The 14,931-nt window shown below is 38.9% G+C and overlaps 1 pseudogene; it reads left to right on the forward strand.

Annotated features, from left to right (window-relative positions):
* Window positions 1-259: 259 nt before the first annotated feature.
* The window catches only part of LOC115834637, a 31,786-nt pseudogene continuing 17,114 nt past the window's right edge, over window positions 260-14,931 (forward strand).

The raw sequence follows: 14,931 nt of genomic DNA on the forward strand, positions 1-14,931 counted from the left end.
TTCTCTCATGTTCTATTGGTTAAGGCAAATTACAGGGCCAGCTCCAATCAGGAGGAGGAAATCGAGTCCATCTGTTGATGGAGTCATAAAAGTCATCCACAGGATCGAGAGGAATTGTTGGTGTTCATCTTTGGAGTCAGCCTCCAACAAGGATCATGGAGACCTGAGTTTGAAACGGCATTTTACTGCCTTATAGAGCCTCTCAGTGTGAGTAACCATATAGACTTCTTTCACTGACAGTCTTCTGGACTTCCAAGTCATGTCTTTGAGTGTCAGCCAGCCCACTCCTCCATGTCAGCCCTGCCAGCTGGCCACATGGTGGTCCAGAAGGCAGCCCATGCTGAGCTTCCAGCATCTAGGATTTGGCATGGGAGTGCGTGCAGTTGCCCATAGGGAAGATAATGTGGCATTCCTTGTGGAAACAATTATTGTTCCTGTGAGGTCAGTGCTGACCACAGTATACACCATTTTCCAAACTCAAGTTAGCAAGATGATGGTGCCTTTTTGAGAAAGATAACAAAGGTAACTGTTGACACAATCAAGGCAATGCACATGAACAAGTGAAATGAGGGAAGAAGTAGAAGTAGCTATAATAATACAAATTAGTAGCTGAGACTAGACTCGAGAGATTTAGAGGTCCCAGGAACTGAACTTGAGTTGATTTGATTCTAAATCTTTGCTTTTCCCCTGCACAGTATTTTTTGAAGCATTGAAATATTTGTGGAAGAACTTGGAAGATGGGTAAAAAAGGAAGATATAACTTAAGGTTATTGAGGAAATGAAATAATATTGCAGGGTAATACAATAGTTTGTCTTGCTCAGGTCATTTGATTTTCTTTCCTTAAAAATGTTTTCACACATTAATAGTATTTATTGTACATTTCAGAATTGCCAAGGGAGTAAATTTCAAATGTTCTCACTATAAAAAATGTTACATATTTGAGGTGATAGGTATATTAACAAGCTTGATTTAATTATTCCACATTGTGTTCATTCATAATATCACTTTTTACTCATTTTGTACATATATACAATTATAAATTATCGATTTATAATAAAAATCAAATTAAAATATTTTTATGTAATGTGATAAATACAAAATAATACATATTATATATAAAATTATGACATATATAGTAATATATATTCCTGTGAACTCACTACCTAAGAGCTGGAATATTGACAATATCATTGCATCAACCTTCTTGCCCTTTCTATCTCTATCTGAAAGATTTCTATCTGATCTTTTCTAACCACGATTCTGAACTTGGTGTTTGGCATTTGGTTGCTTATTTGACATCTAGATCTTCAGATCTGAATCGAAAGGGAAAACGTAGCTTGACTCCTAGCTAATGCTAAAGGGATTTTCTGGTTAATTGTTAGCATATTAATGCACCTGCTTTTTTGTATATTCTATAAAAGTATTACACTTGTGTGATGAGCAGCCTCTAGAAGCCACACTGACTTCTTGAGTGCTGCTGGGTTTGGGTGACAATGTCTCATTGTTTGTTTGTTTGATTTTTTGAGACAGGGTCTCGCTCTGTTGCCCAGGCTGAAGTACAGTGGCAAGTTCACAACTCACTGCTGCCTTGACCTCCTGGGCTCAAGTGATCCTCTTACCTCAGCCTCAATGGTCATTGGGACCACAGACGTGTGCCACCACACCCAGCTAATTTTTTTTTTAAAGTTACTGTAGCGACAGAGTCTAGGTTGCCCAGGCTGGTCTTAAACTCCTGGGCTCAAGCGATTCTCCTGCCTCAGCCTCCCAAAGTGCTGGGATTACAGGTGTGAGCCACTGACTGTGCCTGGCCAATGCCTCATAGCTAATCATAGCTAATATGGTGGTTTTCTTCTTGTGGTCTTATATAGGCACTATGAACCCAAAGGACTTAAAAAACCCTTTCCTCTTCTTCTCCCATTCTTAATTTGCACCTCTTTAACTTTTTTTGCCTGAGTGTCTGGGTCAGCTGTACTGGGACCAAAATCTGTGGTTTCTGGAAGTCTGGAGAGACTAAGTCCTTTCAAGCAGAAAATGTGGCAATTGTTGAATTGTTCCACAATTGTTTCTACTTTGTATAATCTGTTTCCCAGGGACATAGCGGAAGTATGGAGAAGCTTTTTCAGGGTTATGTAAAATTTCAAAGGTGAAGATTCCACCTGGGGAATATTTGCTGTTGAATTACTTCAGTGGCATATAAATCACACAAATTATGAACGATCACTTTCATCACAGAAAATCCATTTTTCCTACCTGGAGAATGTTTAATTTCATTTCCCTTTTACCATAGTAAAATTACACACACATGGATTTTGTTGTTGTTATGCAGAAGATTTGACAATAAAGTGTGAAAGTCCTTCCACTCCACATCCAGGCCAATTTCCTAGAGTCGAACACTTTTAACAGTTCTCATTTTTAGTTATTCTGGTGGCTCCTTGAATGTGTTTAAATAATATACTACTTCTGGATGTATCAATAATATTGCTTATTTACTTACCTGTATCCCGTTTTGATGTTATTTTAGTTTTTCTAATGGCTACAAGTACACCTTAGGAAACGAATATGAGTTTCATTGATGATTGCTTCTCAACTTTCTGACCTCTGGATGTTGACATGCCCAGGGACTCAGTTCTCAGGCCTTTTCTCTTTTAATTCTATACTTACTGCATAGGTGACCTCCTACAGTTCCACAGCTTTAAATATTACCTGTAGATTGATGCCTCCCAAGTTAATATCACCAGCCTGTCTCTCCCCTGTATTTCAGACTCAATTATCCTATTGCCTACCTGCCATCTCCACCTGTATGTATAACAAACATCTCAAACTTATCATATCCTAACTTGAGATCCTCACATTGCCGAAAACCGGCTCTTCCCTCAGTCTACTTCATCTCAGATGATGGAAACTCCATCCTTACTGTTACTTAGGCCAAAAATCTTGTCATTATCCTTGACTATCTGGAAGCAAGCCCTTTTGGGTCTACCTTTATATCCAGCATTTGACTTCTTCTTACCATTCCTCACCTCTACTCATGGGTCCCAGCCACCATCACTTCTCCCTCCAATCATTGCAAGGGGCTCCTACATAGCTTTTTGCTTCAGTTGCCTTCAGTTATCACCTTGATTACTTTCAATATCTTCTCAGTGCAGCAGCCAGAATGACCTGTTAACATCTGAGTTATATCAAGTCCTTCCTCTTCCCAGATACTTCTAGTGGTTCAACATCTTTCTTAAAATAATAGCCAAAATATTATGCCCTACAAGGCCCTACATGACCTGGTTTCTTGTTGCCTCTCTGCAGGAGTTTAGATAATTCTACAGTTAGAGGAAGCCCAGGCCATATAAGTCCAGTCTCACTTTGACACCAAATTGCAAATTTGGAAACTTTCCAAAACCATCCCCAGTTTGGATAATTCACTAGAAGGACTCACCAAACTCACTGAAAACTGATACATTCAGAGTTACAGTTTATTACAAGAAAGGATACAGATTAAAATCAGCCAAAGGAAGAGAGACATAGGGCAGAAATCCTGGAGGGTCCCAAACATGGAGCTTCCAGTTGTCCTCTCCTAATAAAGTCTGGACAGCCTTATCCTCCTGATGTATGACAATATGCACAAAGTATTGCCAGCAGGGATGCTCACGTTAGCCTTGGTGTTCAGTGTGTTTATTGGGTCTCCACCACATAGGCACAGTTGACTGCCCATGTGGCTGATCTAGTTCCAGCCCTTCAGGAGGTCAAGCTAATACCACATGACCCAAAGCACCCCCATCGCCCAACCACATTGTTCCTTGGCCCAAGACCATAGACAAAGAAAGACACTACTATCAGGCATGATGTTCCAAAGGCTTAGGGATGACCTCTCAGAAGTCAAAGGCAAAGGCCAGGTCTCTTTTTGGGGCAGGGTTAGATTCTTTACTAGATATTCTCTGTCTTAGTCCATTTTCTGTTGCTTATAAGAAAATACCTGAAACTAGGTAATTTCTAAAGAAAAGGGATTTATTTCTTATAGTTATGGAGGCTGAGAAGTCCAGGGTTGAGGGGTGTATCAGGTGAGAGCCTTCTTGCAGGTGGAGACTCTTTGCAAAGTCGTGAGGCCACACAAAGCATCAGATGATGCGGAGGCTGAGCACGCTAGCTCACATGTCTCTTCCCCTTCTTATAGAAACACGAATCCCATTCCTGTGGCAACCCATTAATCTATTAACCCACTATTCCATGAATGGATTCCATTCACAAGGGCAGAGCCCTCGTGATTCAATTACCACTTAAAGGCCTCACTTCTCAATACTGCCACATTAGGAATTAAGCTTCAACATGAGTTTTGGAGGGGACAATCATGTAAATCATGGCACTCTCTGACCTTAGAACTTATCCCTCTCTCCCACTGAGAAACAGGCCTGCTCCTCAAACACCAGGTTTACTCCTGCCTTAAGTCCCTGGCACTTCTTGTTCCCACTGCCTGGAATACATTTTCTCCAGATGTGTACATGCCTCACTTCCTCCAGTCTTCAGGGTCCGCTCAGTGAGATAGAGATGGGATTTAAATGTAGACTGCCTAGCACCACAGCCCCCACTCTATTTAATGTACTATATAACTCACAAGTCAAGATTTGTAACACTGCATTTTGTTCTAAAATTATATTGAAATCTTTCATGGGTGAATTCTTAAAGTTTGGACACCGGTAATCTCTTTTTCTTTTCTTTTGAGACAGAGTTTCACTCTGTCACCAGGCTGGAGCATAGTGATGCAATGACGGCTCACTGCAGCCTTGACCTCCCAGGCTCAGGTGATCCTTCAGCCTCAGCCTCCTCGGTACCTGGGACTATAAGCCTTTGCCACCACGCCCGGCTAATTTTTGTACTTTGGGTACAGATGAAGTCTTGCCATATTGCCCAGGCTGGTCTTAAACTCCTGGGCTCAAGCAATCTGCCCATCTCGACCTCCCAAAGTGCTGGAATTATAGGCAGGAGCCACACTGTGCCTGGTCAATAATCTGTTTTTACACTGTGTGCTAGGATAATCATCCTTTATTGCAGATGCAAAGTCATGACTCTTTTTGCCAATCATGGAAGACTGTTCCTATCCAACGCTTCCCTTTGTATGCTCTTGGTTGATGCCCAGTTCACCTTCTTGTGATCCTGGGGTCTGGTGAGGCTGTTCACTAGTCAGAGTGGTCTTTCCTTCACCACAGTGTCCAGTAAGGGTCCCTCTCCCTTTATCTTTGCTCCTATGGATTTGCTCGCATGTGATTGGGATCTCCAAGGTAGTGGGAAGTGGGGTAGAAAGGGTCAGAGTGAGGGATGGTGAGCAAATACCAGTGCTCAGTCCCCCATCTGGAACTAGATGCCCCAATCAATTTTTTCTTTTGAAATTTTATTTTAAAATTAGAATCTGGAACAACAACAAAATATTAAGAGAATAAACTAACATTTATTGAGTGGCTTAGAGTGTGCCAGACACTATTATAAGCACTTCCCATATATCAGCTAGTTGAATCCTCTTAGAGCCCCATCAGATGTAAATGCATCATATATGAATACGTTGATTTCTAATTTATAGCTGATAAAACCGAGGCTTATAGACAAGTTAGGAAACTCACCGAAGGTCATAGTCTAAAATGCTAAAAGTCTAGCAAGGTAGCAAGAGGAGGATTTTAGATGCTTGGAACATTTCCTTTGCACCACTCATCTCATACATGGATCTTTCACTGCTTTCACAAGAGTGACTTGGGACAGAAGACAGAAATAAATATAGTTTTTGGACATTTAAAGCATATGGACTCCTTGAGGCGAGGCCTTGGATTTTGCTTAGAGCCTTCCGGATTATCCATCAGCTCATGGGCAAGCAGTAGATTTGCATCTCTCAGTGTTGCAACCCCAAACAGAGAATATATATATATATATCCTTGCATTTACTATCTTAAAGAGATATTTATTTTTTATTTTTGAGGGGTAGAAAAAGTAAATGATGACAGTACCATTTCACCATTTAAAAAGCAATACAAATTGGTAGGTGTATTAGTCCATTCTCACGCTGCTATGAAGAGATACACGGGACTGGGTATTTATAAAGGAAAGAGGTTTACTTGACTCATAGTTCCACAGGGCTGGGGAGGCCTCAGGAAACTTACAATCATGTCGGAAAGGGAGGCAAACATGTCCTTCTTCACCAGGCCAGCACTCCCCAGTTGCTGCCACCAACTGGTGGCAGCAAAGAGACGTGCAGAGTGAAGTTGGGGAAGGCCCCTTATAAAACCGTCAGATCACATGAGAACTCACTCACTATCACAAGAACACCATGGAGGTAACCACCCCCATGATTCAATTATCTCCCATAAGGTCCTTCCCATGACACATGGGGATTATGGGAACTACAATTCAACATGAGATTTGGGTGGGGACACAGCCAAACCGTATCAGTAGGGTACACCCATGTACTTTCAAACTCAAATATTTTCTGAAATGATTGTATTAAATGATTAATTTATGGGTCTCTGAAATAAGTCTGGGGATAACTACTGATATGGGCATGGTTTAGAGTTCACTGGGTTAGACTGTTGTTCAAACTGTTGTCATAAAATAGATTTAAAATGTTTTAAAATCCCTAAAAATAAGGCCAGGCTCTGCCATTCCTAATAATATTCTAAAAGTTCCTGAAGGCCGCTGTGATGAACGTGGGTGCATGAGGAAATATTTCCTCAAATGCCTGACTCTTTCCGTCATGACCGGGAAGATTGGGAAAGGTTTTTCTTAAGACACATCTGGAACTGTAGGAACAAAAACTGGTGGATTTTAGAAAGCCCTTCAGGCAACTGCAGAATTACATTTTGTAGCAATTACATTAAAGTAGCTTCCAATCCATGTGTTATGGGGAAAATGAATTGCCAGTGTGCTGTCTTCAGAAATTCAAATTAAGCCCTTTTGCAAAGGGAAAAGAAGTTACATAAATGCTAAGGTTGACTACTTCCCAGTAAGCTCTATTCCCAAGTAGGCAAGTGTATTGGAATTACTTCAGGAAGGCTGGTTGTCAGCTTTTCCTTGTTTTTCTTCTAAGTGAACTCCTAATATAAAAATGTTCCTGATTTAGACCTTGGCAGTCCCCAGTTTACAGACGGATTGAGTTCTGCAAATTGAATTCTAATCTAGCTGTTTGGACATAAGAACGTATTTTCCCAATGAAACAGTGTTGTAAATGATGGCTAGAGTCCCAGACCAGCACACAAAACTCTTCTTAACTCTCAGTGTTCTAAAAAGAATACCATAGATCAGTGTTTTTTAAACGAAATCAACTACTAATTAGTGGACCACTGCTATAGACTGAGTGTTTATGTCCCCTCAAAATTCATATGTTAAAACCTACTCCCCAGTGTGATGGTATTTGGAGGTGGGGCTTTTGGGAGATTATGAGGTAATGAGTGGGGTTAGGGGCTGATATGGTTTGGCTCTATGTTCCCACCCAAATCTCATCTCGAGTTGTAATCCCCACGTGTTAGGGAGGGACCTGTTGGGCGGTGATTGGGTCATGGGGGTAGTTCCCCCCATGATGTTCTGGTGATAGTGAGTGAGTTCTCACAAGATCTGATGGTTTAAAAGTGTGGCACTTCCTCCTCCCCCACCTCCTGCTGCCATGGAAGATGTATTTGGCTTCCCCTTCGCCTTCTACCATGATTGTATGTTTCCTGAGGCCTCCTCAGCTACGCAGAACTGTAAGTCAATTAAACTTTTTCCTTTATAAATTACCCAGTCTCAGGTATTTCTTCATAGCAGTGTGAAAACAGACAAATACAGGGGTCTTATAAAAGAGATCCTAGAGAGCTCCCTCGCCCCTTTCGCCATGTGAGGATACGACTAGAAGATGCCGTCTATGAACCACGAAGCCGGTCCTTACCAGACACCAAATCTTTCAGCGCCCTGTTCTTTGACTCCCAGTCTTCAGAACTTTGAGAAATAAATTTGTTTCTTATAAAGCCAGGATGCCCCTTAGGTTTTCCCTCTTTGAACATTTAGGGTTCAAAAGAGTGAGTACTGTTTTATGGAAATTCTGCTTCAGATATGAGTGTATGTGGGAAATATTGCCATCGGCCAAGACTGTTTCCACGAAAGAAAATGTCCCCCTGCAGGACTCTTCCAAAATCACAGATATAGGTGTCAGGATTACATTACTGCAGATACTTTGAGTTTCAAGTGATTTGAACAAACTCCTGTGAAGCATAATGTGCTTGGTATCACGTATATGCATGTGCATTGTGTGTGTGTATGTGTGTGTGTGTGTATGTATGTGTATCTTAAGTGGAAAGCTGAAAGCTGAAAGCTGGGTTGACTGGGAAGGAGATGAAGGCTTGCCACAATGTGTGATAGAGACTGGGAAGTAGTGGCCAGAATTCTATGGTGAGAGTTAGCAAACTTTTTTACAACCTGTGAGCTAAATATTTTTACTCACTTTTAAAAAGTTGTTAAAGAAAATGAAGAATATGTGTCTGGGCCTATATATGGACTACAAGGCCTAAAATACTTACTATCTAGCCCTTTAGAGAAAAAGTTTGCAGGACCCCCTTTTTAGGGGAAGAAGGAGCAAGTAATTACTAGGATGCTAAGGAAAAGCAGGGATAATTCAAAGTGCACTCTCAACACTAAGCTGTAAGATAATGATAAATCTTCACCCAGTGAGACTGTAGAGGATCAAGAATGAGGGAAATCTTAAAAATTTTCGGTGAGAGAAGACTGAGTACCTGCTATGGTTTGGTTTGTTTCCACCAAAACTCATGTTGGAATTTGCTCTCCAGTGTGTCAGTGTTGGGAGGTGGGGCCTGGTGGGAAGTGTTTCAGTGATGGGGGCAGATCCTTCATGAATGACTTGGTGCTGTTCTTGCAGTAAAAAGTGAGTTTTCACCCTGGCAAGACTGGATTAGTTGTCAGGGAAATGGCTTAGTTCCCTTGAGAGTAAGTTGTTATAAAGCCAGGATGCCCATGGGGTTTTCCCTCTTCAAACGTGTCTGCTTCCCCCTTTGACCTTCACCACTTTGTGACAGCATGAAATCCTAACCAGAAACCAGAGCCCTTGAACTTCCCAGCCTACATAGCCATGAGCTAAATAAACATCTTTTCTTTATAAATTACCTAGTCTCAGGTATTCTTTTATAGCAATACAAAATGAATTAATATTGTGTCTAAAAGGAAATGACTCTCAGGCTGACAGCTGACTTCTCATTAGCCACAATAGAACCCAGAAGCAAAGTGTTAAGGAAAAATACTTGCAACTAGAAATTTTATGCCAGATCGATTATCTTCTAAGAGTAAGGGTCAAATAAAGACATTTTCTGACATAAAAGTTTGTAACTTCCTACTTATAATTTCTCAATAAAATAACTATTAAAATAAGTACTCAGCAAGAAGAAATTAGAACTCCCAGGGAAATCAGCGATGAAGGAAATAATGAGGAAAAGGATGGTTCTCAGAGGCTGAGAAGGGTATGGGGCTAGGGGTAGGTGAGGATGGTTAATGGGTACAAAAAAATGCTTAGGAAGAACGAATAAGACCTACGATTCGATAGCACAATGGGATGACTATAGTCAATAACAACTTTTTTTTTTGATATGGGGTCTTGTTCTGTTACCCAGAATGAAGTGCAGTGGCACGATCTTGGCTCACTGCAACCTCTCCCTCCCAGTTCGAGCGATTCTCCTGCCTCAGCCTCCTGAATAGCTAAGATGCCACCATGCCCAGCTAATTTTTGTATTTTCAGTAGAGACAGGGTTTCATCATGTTGGCCAGGCTGGCCTCGAACTCCTGACCTCAAGTGCTCTGCCCACCTTGGTCTCCCAAAGTGATGAGATTACAGGCGTGAGCCACTGTGCCTGGCCAATAATAACTTAATTGTACATTTTTAAATAACGAAAAGAGTATAATTAGATTGTTTGTAACACAAAGGACAAATCACTGCTTGAGGGGATGAATACCCCATTCTCATGCATTGCATGCCCATATCAAAACATCTCATGCACCCCATGAACATATACACCTACTATGTACCCACAAATATTTAAACATTTAAGAAAAGGAAATAATGGGGAGTCTGGAAATGGTTAAAATGTATCATCAAATTTAACTCTTGTTTAAAATTCACTTAAAATATTTAAAAAAAGCAAAATTGTAAAACTAGGAAACAATTACATAATGAGAAAGGGTGTTCAATTACGAAGTGTGCTAAAGTTCTTGTACTTGGGAGGGTGATGAAAACACTGATTATCTTTTAGCTATGTTAGAAAATTGTGTAGGAGGCCAGGCACAGTGGCTCACTCCTGTAATCCCAGCACTTTGGGAGGCCAAGGCAGATGGATCGCTTGAGATTAGAAGTTAGAGAGCAGCCTGGGCAACATGATGAAACCCCATCTCTGCCAAAAATATAAAACATTAGCCAGACATGGTGGTGTGCATCTGTGGTCCCAGCTACTCTAGAGGCTGAGTGGGGAGGATCGCTTGAGCCTGGGAGGCAGAGGTTGCAGTGAGCCAAGATTGTGCCATTGCAATCCAGCCTGGGTGAGAGAGTGAGACTCTGTCTCAAAAAAGAAAAAGAAAAAGAAAAAGAAAATTGTATGGGAAAAAAATGCATGTTAGAAAAAATTGTATGTTTAGAATATTGTTAATATTAATGTTATGTAACATGTTAATGTTTACAATTAAAAAAATTGTATATTAGCGAATTGCATAGAAAAAACTCAGGTCCAAGAACACTGGGGAGGGGTTTAAAGATGAAGGTCAAGCTGATCAATTCTATGTTCTATCACAGCAGTTTTATGGGAAGAAAATAGTTGCAGGATATGCCTCAATGAATGGGGCTTCCCCAGTCTTTCTGTTTTTCCCTAACAGAGAAGCACTGAGAGTGATGAAGATGGTATGCAGTCCTCAGGAGGTGCAGAATTTATCAGGTTTTAGGAGCTTTGGCTGAGTAAATGCCAGGTTTTATTTATTTGTTTATTTTCTTCTGCAGGTAGGGCCTGATGCTGCTGTTCAGCAACCACATCACTCAGGTTTGACGGAAAGATTCGGAAACTGAAATCTTGCTGAGTTGCACTTATGCAATTGCGCTCTCTCTCTCTCTCTCTCTCTCTCTCTCCTCTTGAATCTACACGACAGATTTTGCAACCTACTGTATCAGTCCCTGTGAGGCAGGACCTAGTTCATTCCCATGCATGTCAGTTTCAGGGTTTTCCATGGTCAGGCCTGTGCATGGCCTTCCATGTGAGAAAACAAAATCTGACAAAAGGTGGGAAAGAACAGAAAATGAAGCAGAGAAACATGTTGGTATGCAGAAAACTCAAAGAAACTGAAGACAGCAGGAGAGTCTTAAAAGCAGCTGGGGGTGGTGGGGTTGGGGGAAGAAACTACAAATTAGCTTCAAAGATGCAAAATAAAACAAGAGATTTCTCAGCAGAAATAACCAAAGCCAGAAGATAATGAAATATCTTCAATGTGTTGAAAGAAAATAATCTCCAACCTAGTATTCTATACACAGGAAAAATATCCTTTAGTAATGAATGTGATAAAGACATTTTCAGGCAAACACAAACTGAGTGAATTTGTTACCAATGAAACCACACTAATGCAAGTATTAAAAAGTATTTTTTAAATATAGGAATATGGGCCAGGTGTGGAGGCTCACACCTGTAATCCCAGCACTTTGGGAGGCTGTGGCAGGCAGATCATGAGGTCAGGAGATTGAGATAATCCTGGCTAACATGGTGAAAGCCTGTCTCTACTAAAAATACAAAAAATTAGCTGGCTGTGGTGGCACACGCCTGTAGTCCCAGCTACTTGGGAGGCTGAGGCAGAAGAATTGCTTGAACCTGGGAGGCAGAGCTTGCAGTGAGCTGAGATTGCACCACTGCACTCCAGCCTGGGTGACAGAGTGAGACTCCATCTCAAAAAGTAAATGAATGAATGAATGAATATGATCCCAGATCATAGCTCAGAGATGCAGGGCTGAATAAAGAGCAATAAAAAGGCAAATATATAGGTAGAGCTAAATGAGTGTTGACTGTATATAATAATGATGCCATTTAAAAGGTTTCAAATATATATAGAATTAAAATGCAAAACAATAAGCATAGGAAGCAAATATGGTAAAGTGTAGTTAAAGTGTTGTAAGGTCTTTGCATTGTCCGGAATAAAATATGAGTACCAATTAACATTCTATTTTTGATAGATTAAGGATGCATGCCCCATTATCCTTAGCAAACTAATGCAGGAACAGAAAACCAAATACCCCATGTTATCACTTATGAGTGGGAGCTAAGTGATGAAAACACATGGACACTTAGAGGGGAACAACACACACTGGGGCTTACAGGAGGGTGGAGGGTGGGAGGAGGAAGAAGATCAGGAAAAATAACTAATGGCTGCTATGCTTAATTCCTGGGTGATGAAATAGTCTATATAACAATCCCTGTGACATGAGTTTACCTATATAACAAACCTGCTCATGTGCCCCTGAACTTAAGATAAAAGTTAAAAAAGATACACTCTGCAATCTATGATACTTTCAATAGATTAGTAAGAGAATGTATAGTTTCCAAAATAGAAAAAAAGCGAAATAAAAAATAATCAATGGGCTCATAGTTTCTGTTTGGGATTAGAAGAAAGTTCTGGAAATAGATCATGGTGATGGTTGTGCAACATTGTGCATGTAGTTAATGCCACTGAAATGTGCACTTAAAAATAGTGAATATGGTACATTTTTTGTGATGTACATTTTACCATAATAAAAATTTTTTTAAATCAAGAAAGGAAGAAAGGGTAAAATAGAAATATAGGAGACGCAGGATCAATCATAGCCCATAATAAGGTTTAAAGTTTTATATCTGTAATCAATACATAGATTGGACTAAATGCTTTCACTAAGAGACAAAGTTTAGCAAATGGGGCATAAAAAAGAAAACCCAACTATTAGCTGCTTTCAAGAGACCCAAGAGAATACAGATGGAAAAATAAACCAAGCAAATGCTAAATTTTAAATCCTGGCATAACTATGTTCATATCATACAAAGTAAATTTTAAAGCAAAAAATAATACTGGAGAAATAAAGAGGGATGCTTCATAATGATAATGGTTTAATACACCTCAAGGATATGATCATTCTAAATTCATGTATAACTGTTAATATGGTATCAATATACAAAGTAAAATTTGAAAAAACTAAAAAATAATAGACAAATCTATAATTGTAGTGGTTGCTTTAAATTTACATTTTTCAGTAACTGATGGAATAAACAGAGAAAAACTAAAACCCAAAGGATAATCAATAACTATAATAACTAAATATGTAGAATATTTAAAATGTATTATTAAGTTTAATCTAATGAACATATATAGTAAATTTCTTCTAACAACTATACAATGTACACTCTTTTCAAGGATGTAGAACATTTGTAAAAACGAACACATATTCAGCCATAAAGCAAGGCTCAAGAAATGTCAAAGGATTAAATCTTATAGAATATGTTCTCTAACCACAACAGGATTAATCAAAAGGTTACTAGAACATCCCCACATGTTTAGAAATAAGACAATACACTTCTAAATAAACAATGGGTCAGAGAAGAAAGATTTTGATCAGTGTGATAATGCAAATATGATATCAAAACTTGCAGGATGCAGCTGAAGATCTAAATACTTACAATGAAATTCATAACATTAAAAGCATGGATGAGAAAAGAAGACAGGCTGAAATTGAAGAGCTAATCATCCATCTCAAGAAGTTAGAAAACCCAAGGAAAGTAGAAAGTAGAAAATAATCAAAATAAAAGCAATAAAGCAGAAATCAATGAAATAGAAAACAAATACATAATGAAGGAGATCAGCAAAGCCAAGTGTTGATGCTTTGAAAAGTCTCATAAAATTGAAATCCCCTAGCGCTAGAAATCTATTTTAAAAAGAGAAGGAACACATATATGTCCTTTGGAATGAAAAAAGGGTCAACATTACTTATGAAGTAAGTATTAAAATGATAAGACAAAATTATGAACAATTATATATAATAAACTTGAAAGTTTAGATCAAGTGGAGAAATTCCAGGAAATATACAACTTACCAAAACTGACATGATGATATAGAGAGCCTGAAAATTTCTGAATATTGAGGAAATTGAATTAATTATGAAAATCTTACCATGAATAAAACATCAGGTTCAAGTGGACTTACTTGAGATTTCTATCAACTATTAAGTAAGAAATAATAATAATCTTAAGTTTTTCCAGAAAATAGAAAACATCGGGACACCCCTCAATATATTTTATGAGGCAAGTACAACTTGATATTAAAATTTTACAGAGAATGAGAAAGGAAAATTACAGACCAATTTCACTTGTGAACATAAAATCAAACATCACAAATAAAATATTAGCTAACCAAGTCTAACAGCATATAAAAGAGTAACACATCATGACCAAGTAGGGGTTATTCCATGATTGCATGGTTGGTTTTATCAAACAAAAATTAACAATGTAATTTGTCCATGAACACAATAAAGGAGAAAAAATACATGATAATCTAGATAGATGCAGGAATGGTGTTTGATAAAACATTCTTTCATGATAAAAATTATTAGCAAATTTGGACTAGAAGGGAACTTCCTTGACCTGATAAAGTACGCCTTTCCATAAACCTACATCAAACATCAGGTTTAATAGTAAAAATTGGCAGCATTCCCATTAAAATAAATAAAAGAGTTCTGTCATTGTAACTGTTCAATGTTTAAGCCAATGGAATAAACTAAGAAAAACAAATAAGAATATAAGTTTCAGAAAGGAAGAGATGGTCATTATCTTCAGATGTGATTGTTTCTACAGTAAATCAAATATCTAAAGCTAAAGCTGAAGAAGTAATAACAGAATTCATCAAGACATCTAGCTACTACATCTATATATAAAAATCAT

The sequence above is a fragment of the Nomascus leucogenys genome, chromosome 4 (genome assembly GCF_006542625.1).
Source record: "Nomascus leucogenys isolate Asia chromosome 4, Asia_NLE_v1, whole genome shotgun sequence".
NCBI classification, from domain to species: Eukaryota; Metazoa; Chordata; class Mammalia; order Primates; family Hylobatidae; genus Nomascus; species Nomascus leucogenys.